General features: G+C 38.3%; 1 pseudogene across 1 annotated transcript; it reads right to left on the bottom strand.

Moving 5' to 3' along the window:
• Positions 1-2,327: 2,327 nt before the first annotated feature.
• On the bottom strand, positions 2,328-4,821 carry LOC149227024 (putative UPF0481 protein At3g02645; annotated as a pseudogene). The gene is made up of 2 exons (XR_016247086.1): positions 4,029-4,821; positions 2,328-3,652 (listed from the first exon to the last, which is right to left on the bottom strand). The product of XR_016247086.1 is annotated as a putative UPF0481 protein At3g02645 (transcript).
• Between the last annotated feature and the right edge of the window lie 2,652 nt (positions 4,822-7,473).

Here is a 7,473-nt window from a genome sequence, read left to right as displayed (position 1 = left end):
GGAAATAATTAAGAAGTTGACCATTCGGGAGAACAAGTGGCTCTCACTCAGGGGTAGGATGGTTATGATAAAACCTATCCTCCAAGGCATAGTTGTTTATTGGATGCATCTATTTCTACTGCCCATGTTAGTTATCAAAAACATTGACTCTATTCTAGCCAAATTCCTCTAGGCAGGTTGTGGAAACAATACAAAATTTCACCTTACAAAACTCTCCTCCATCTGGAGACTGAAGGAGAAAGGAGGTTGGGGCATCAAGGATACTAAATACTTCAACTTGGCTATGCTCACCAAGAACCTGTGGAAGGATATTGAGGGACCTAACACTTGGCATGATATTATTAAAGAAAAATACCTTAATAACACAAAATTGGAAGATTGGGTCCTTGTGGGGGCACCAGAGAAGAAGGGAGCCTCTTACTATTGGTGTAGTTTGATGAAATCAAACCGCTGGTTGTACAACAACCTCAAATGAAAGGTTGGAAGTGGAAGGAAAATCTCAGTGGGTTTGGATGCCATCTTAGCAAGTGGTTGTTCCTCCCTTGCAGATATTGGCACTCCTTAGTTTGTTGTATTTTCTTCCACTCACTGGTTACACACTAATGAATTAGAGATTCCTCTAGAACTAACTTTCGAATGGGAATGTTATTGTCTCTAGTTATCATAGGTTGGGGTTGCCCTTTCAAAGAAGGATGATTCTCTCACTTGGGATGGTAGCACCAAGAATGATGACATAACAACCAAGGAGGTCTAATCTTTCATCACAAATCACGATCAACAATTTCGTGAAAACAAGTGGCTATTAGGGATGTGGTAATGGGATGCACCAACGCAATTAAAATGCTTCATTTGTCTTGTGGTTCACAATTGTATCCTAACATGGGAGAATTTAGCTAAGAGGGGCTTCATTGGGCTTGGGCTCTATCCACTTTGCAAATTTGTCGATGAAGAAGTGAACCATCTTTTTTTATAACAACCCTTTTCCATCTCAGTTTGGGCGGAGGTCCTTAATATACTTAGAACGAGTTTGTTGGCAAACCAATATTCCATTTTTGCATGTGTGCAAAGTCATACTCTCCACAATCGAGCCTTTAGGGCTCTTCCACTATATCTTTGTTACGGAATTTGGAAATGTCGGAATTCTATCATTTTCGAGAATAAATCTCCAGATATGCAATCCACTGCCCTGTCCATCGCTGCCTATTTTAGGGAGATTGGCCCCTGGAAACCAGCCATCCATGCTCGTTGTTGGTCATTTAGGAACCTAGTAGACATCTACCCAAATGGCTTTTTTAGCGATGTTGCTGCCAAAAGGGCATGTGTGTGCGGTTCGATTATCAAGTGCAACCCTTCTCTGGCCTACCACTTCTATAGTTCTGGAGGACATTGATCCAATCTTTGGGCTGAGTTGTTGGCATTGTGGGGGCAATTAGATGTGCCTCTTGGTTGGCCTTTGAATAGCTCTTGATCGTAGGGGATTCGAAGATTGCAATTGATTGGGTTAATGGCCTATCTACGCTTTTTGTCCCCTCCCTCTCTCACTGGATGGAGCAAACCCGAGCCATGTCCACTCACTTTTCATCTATTACATTTTGCCATGTATACAGGGAGAAGAATCATTTGGCAAACAAACTATCAAAAAGGGAAACTACAGTCAGAGCGGGGCTAATTAGCTTTGAAATCATGGGCAATGGAGTTATCTCCCAATCAGGGTCTTTCACACTATGATGGACATTTCTTCCTCTTGAGCATTTCTATATGTGTTATTGTTGCATGATATTATTGGATTCTCTTTGCACAATACATGATAAGATTGTTCTCGTTAGACAATGGAATTATGGTTATTTTTACTATGTTTTTAGGATAAGAAACTTTTTCTCATTTTTCTATCACATTTCTATAATTTGAGTTGATAGAGAATATGGTTTCAACAAAAAAAAATCATGATTTTCTACACTCAATTTTCCAATTCAAAAAGTCATTGTACCAGGATTTTTTAAGACTTTAATAATCAATTGTTAGGTCATGGTAATTGTAATTTGATGATATATTGAGGCAGTATGATAAGCCAATATCTTTTGATCGGAGCGTTTGAACTGCTGAATGGTCACAATTTGCAATTTTAACAATTGCCCTTATGGTTATTAAATATTACTAAATATTACATGGGCACTCAAAAACTATTATGAACATTACCTGCCCATATTCATGCCCCCCACCCACACATATATATAAAATAATGTTTACTGTGCTTTGGTATGAGAAAAATGACAAATATTTAATCATCCGAGCAAACAACTACGCATACGTTGCAATCTTAAATGGTTCACATAGGCATTTTATTCTCGCAAAATTTAGACCTGTAACAACGCTTGCTTGCCCTCATGTTACTTCAAAGTTGGAAACTGAAGTGACGCCAAAGCTAGAGAGATTAACAAGGTGATACCATCAAGCCTGCCCTACAAAAAAAAATGGGTGTGGAACTGCAGTTTCACACCACCTCAGAAAAACAAAATTGCAGATAACGAAAATGCTGTTAACATATTAAAGAAAAGACAATTATACATGGAAAAGAAACAGCCAACGTAAGTTTAAACCTATACGTGAAAGTAGCACTAGCAATACGCCCATAACGTGATGAGCAATACGCCTATAACGTGATTACATGTTTCCCATGCTTTGTCGTTGAAGGCGGACTTGCTCCCACGCCAGAAGAGTTTGCAGTACGCTCAAAAGCAATACGATACATCCCGCCAACGTAGATATTGTAATCCATGCCCTTGGGAAATACTTTTCCTTGAGATTAGCACATATCATTATATATTCATAATTTGTGTAGAATGTTATGACATCATCGATAGCGGAATCGATTGGTTCATATTCACCCTCCTCCATTCCTTCCCGCATTCCATTCCAGACACTCGCCACTTCTTCGTCGGTGCCCAAGCTGTTGTGGATTATACCGCCATTTCTCAGCACTTCAACGTCGGCGGCTGTGTTAATCAAGTGGTCCATCAAGTCCACATAGCACATCAGCGGTTTCGTTTCCTCTTTGCAAACGAACGCCTCGAATGCCACCAAATTTCTCATGACAGCTTCTGTCCTCTCGTCCACTTCAATGGTGGGCAAGTGAAATGTGTAGGTTCTGCCATCGAAACGAATTTCGTTGAGATGCTCTACGTGTGCAGCAAACTTCACTCCTTTTCTTTTGAGTTCCACCGCTGATGGGAGACTGCTGTACCTCTTTTTCTTCCACATTCGTTTGTGTTCAGTATGATCAGTGGAATCGGAAGAGCAGATGATCTTTTCGTACACAAACCCTAAAAGATGTGAATCCGGTGTCAACGAGGTTCCGGCTAATACATGCGAGTCCAGCCTGTCACGTTTGTACAGAAAAGGGGAGAGAGTGTGCCAAATGTGTCGTAGAATGGACTTGAGATCAAGATCTGTGCCAGCCTGCCATTGAAGAATCATGTGCAACGAAAACATGGGTATTTGGTTTTCTAGCTTCATAATATCTGCCTGCACAGCCGCAAACATAGTCGCTTGATTTTCTAACTTCATGATATCTTCCTCAACTGATGGTAGCTGGTTTTGATGAAAGAAGACGCGAGTTGCTTGATCACAGTCCCAATCCCGGGTGAAGATCTTCCTAAATACACAAAAGTTGAACCAAAATTGCGTATCATTTAGCTAGCTAATTTCATTTAAACAAAGGATTATAAACAATTAAAAAAATCAAACGAGATCCAACACCTTTCTCTGTTGCACACAAAATGCTAAATACTTCCAGAATTTGCATGTCAAAAGAGTACTGCCCATTTCAAACTACAACCTCACCATCTCATCTTCATCTAAGTGGGTCGGCTTTTATTTTGATTACAATATTTCGGAAGAGTTTGGCTTCGGTATTTGCTATTAGATTTTCAAAAATCTACAACTTACTTGAATTAAAACTCTTAAATTCCAAATAAAAAAACACTATTTTAAAACTTTCATTGAAATTTCAACTGTACGAGAAACCACACCTTAAAAATCGCAAAAGGAATAACCCATCTCGAGCCAATATCCAGCCAAGTTCTTCGTCACTTTCGGGACAAACCTGGAAGTACTTATACCATTGTCTTATCTTAGTGCATTGATGTGTCATGTCCTCAACCAACTTACTGAAGGGAGGACGGCCTTCTCTATCTGTCAGTATGTTAGGGAGCGTGTTTTTGAAGGTTTCATATTTGGCAAGTTGGGGTTTACCAAAATGAAAAGGACCGAGAGAAACCACCTGGGGAACATAAGCTTTAGACTTTTCAGGGGCAAGCGTTTCAATATGCGGGAGACTCGCCGGGAGACTGTCTCAACCTCATCATCTGTGCTGTAAGTTGAGATTGTCTCAACCTGCTCATCCTCTGGGTTGTCAGTTTGCAGTGGCAATGGATAGAAAATCTCAATCCTGTGGTCCTCCATGATGAGGCAAGGCTCTGTTCCTTCAAGATTAAGCCTCCTTGATTTCCAGGAAAACCAATTACAGGGGACTTCAGAAGTTACAGAGAATTATATGGTGGAACACTTTCTTGAGATTCCAATGACAATAAGACGCTGAGTATGGTTCTCAAGAGATTGTAGAGACCTACACTGTGAAAAGATAAATGACCTACACTGTGTCTGGACTTCATTAAGCGATATTGGATAAGCCTTTTATAACAACTTATATGCAATCATGTTCTGAGCTTTTCAAGATTACCTTTTAAAAGAAGTCATAACGAGTGGCGAGGATCCACTGCACGTCCAAAGCCAGGTTAACAGTTATATAACTTCGATAGCTGGTGGCAGATATAAAAAATTTAGAATGACTAGCTGAGATTTGTATGTTATACTACAAGTAGATTGCGATCGCCCTGTCAGTTAAAGGTAGAGATTTTTCTTTTGAACATGCTACGACCTGGATTATGGGGGCGGTGGAAAGAGTTGCGGTTTCCTGTGACTAAAGGGTAAAGATTTTTCTTTTGAATTGCAGACGTGGTAGATCATGAGAAAGGTGGAATCTTTCCCGTGTGCAAAGACAGTGGCAGAATTGACTGGGCCACTTTTCTCTTTCGACTCAAGCAATCCACGTTGATCACACGATTTTTTTTTCTGAAAGTCATGACACTTTAAACCTAATGCTGAAAATTAAAGTGATGAAAAGTTTTCAACTTTGACGCAATGAACATTTAATTCAATTTGACAAATGGTTAGACCATTTCCAATAATCACAAGTATGTCATGGCCTATAGCTAACGAAACTTTTGTAAAGTCTGGACACGTTCTACGCTGAACTTTCACACACTCACAGAAAACTTTTTCATCATTGAATGCTTTCCTTTCAACTCCAACAACTCTACTACTGGTTGGTTACCTTTCAATCCCTGATATTTTAGATCCAACAACTGTCCTTCTGACCATGTGGTTTCAATTCCTGATATTTCAATTTCTTCTAGACATATATCAACGCGTTCATGAGAGAATCAATAAAATTGGATCAAAGTTAGAATTGATTTCAAAATTTGGACCTTCTAACACAAATTTGAGAACGAAGAGCCCGATTTCAAATTTTGGCTTAATTTGACACATCATTTCTGAAAATAAATACTAAACAAATTGACAAAAAATGGAAAGCTAAAAGAGAACACTTTGCTTTTTTCAATATTCAAAATGATTAAATAGATTACATTGTAAACATTAATAATAAATTACTAAAGTAGAACTCGACACCTATGGAGTAAAACTGAAGTGTCTATGATACCTAGCAGACAACAAATCAAATCAAATGCGATGACACATAACTTACAATGAGATTAATATCTCAACATCCCCTCCTAATCTCAACTGTTACATGTAGAGACACTTACAATGCCTAATTGTTCTCTTTGAAATTCAAAAACATTCTTGCCCAATGGTTTTGTGAAAATATCTGCAAGCTGATCTTTGGAACCACAAAAAGCAAGTACTATGTCCCCATCATTGACAAGTTCACAGATGAATTGAAAATGTGTGTCAATGTGCTTGCATTTGTTTTGGAAACATGAGTTTTTGATAAAGAAATTGCTGAAGTGTTATCACAGGAAATTGGACTTGGCTCTTTCTGAACATTTGAAATATCTTTCAATAATCTTCTCAACCACACTTCTTGACAAGTTGTTGAATTCGCTGCTACATATTCTGCCTCTACAAAAGATATTGAAACAATTGGTTGTTTCTTGGATGCCCATGAAATCAGACTGGTTCCGAGATGAAAAACATACCCTGAGGTGTTTTTCTGATCATCTAAACTCCCTGCATAATCGTTGTCTGTAAAACCTGAAAGTGAAGAATTAATTTCAGAATGTGATAGAGCAAACCATAGTTTATTGTCCTTGCAATATAACTTAAGATTCTTTTTGCATCCTTCCAATGGGAAATCTTAGGTGACTGCATAAGCCTGTAGACAAAACTTGCTGCAAACATAATATCAAGTCTAGTTGAAGTGAGATATAACAAGCTACCAACTAGACTTTTATACAGTGTGGAATCAATTGGTGGTGCTACATCTTCTTTGCTTAGTTTTGTGCCTTGAGCAATTGGTGTATCTGCAGGTTTGCAATTCGTTATTCTTAACTTTTGGATGATATCAGTGGCATATTTTTGTTGACCAACAAAAATGACATTAGCAGATTGGTGAATTTCAATGTCTAAAAAGTATTTCATGACTCCTAGATCTATGATATCAAACTTTGTTTGCATTGCTTCTTTGAAATCTTCTAACATCACATTTTATGTATAAAGAAGATCATCTAGATAGAGGCGTACAATAAGAATTTTACCTTCATGCATTTTGGTATACAAAATTGGCTCACGATTGCTTCTGCAAAAACCACTTTTGATGAGATAGGTGTCAATGCCACTGTACCAAGCTCTTGGAACTTGTTTCAAACCATACAAATATTTCTTCAATCTGTATACCTTATGCTCCTATCCTAAAACTTCAAAACTAAGAGGTTGCCCTACATAAACTTCTTCCTGCAATATACCATTTAGGAAGGCAGATTTTACATCAAGCTGATAGACTTTCCATTTGTGTTGAGTTGTTGTGGACAAAATAGTTCTGAAAATGTCTAACCTTGCTATTGGAGCAAAGGTTTCACCATAGTCGACACCAAATTGTTGTGAGAATCCTTTGGCAACCAGCCTTGCCTTATGTTTCTCAATCTCTCCTTTTTCATTCAGCCTGGTCTTAGATACTAATTTTACACCAATTCTAGTTTTGTCTCTTGGGAGATCAACTAATTCCCAAGTCTGATTCTTCTCCATGGAAGAAATTTCTTGGTTCATTGCACCTACCCAATGCTTTTCTTTAACTGCTTCTTCAAAATGAGATGGTTGAGATGAAAGAAATGCAAACATATTCTGTTGGTCAAATTCATGTTCCTGCTCATATATTTCTCTAATGCTTCTTGTTTT

Source organism: Pinus tabuliformis, chromosome J (assembly GCF_031772625.1).
Source record: "Pinus tabuliformis cultivar Carrire ecotype Pingquan chromosome J, CPIR1, whole genome shotgun sequence".
Lineage (NCBI taxonomy): Eukaryota > Viridiplantae > Streptophyta > Pinopsida > Pinales > Pinaceae > Pinus > Pinus tabuliformis.
The sequence above is the reverse complement of the archived record's forward strand: the minus strand, read 5'-3'. Positions and strand labels throughout refer to the sequence as shown.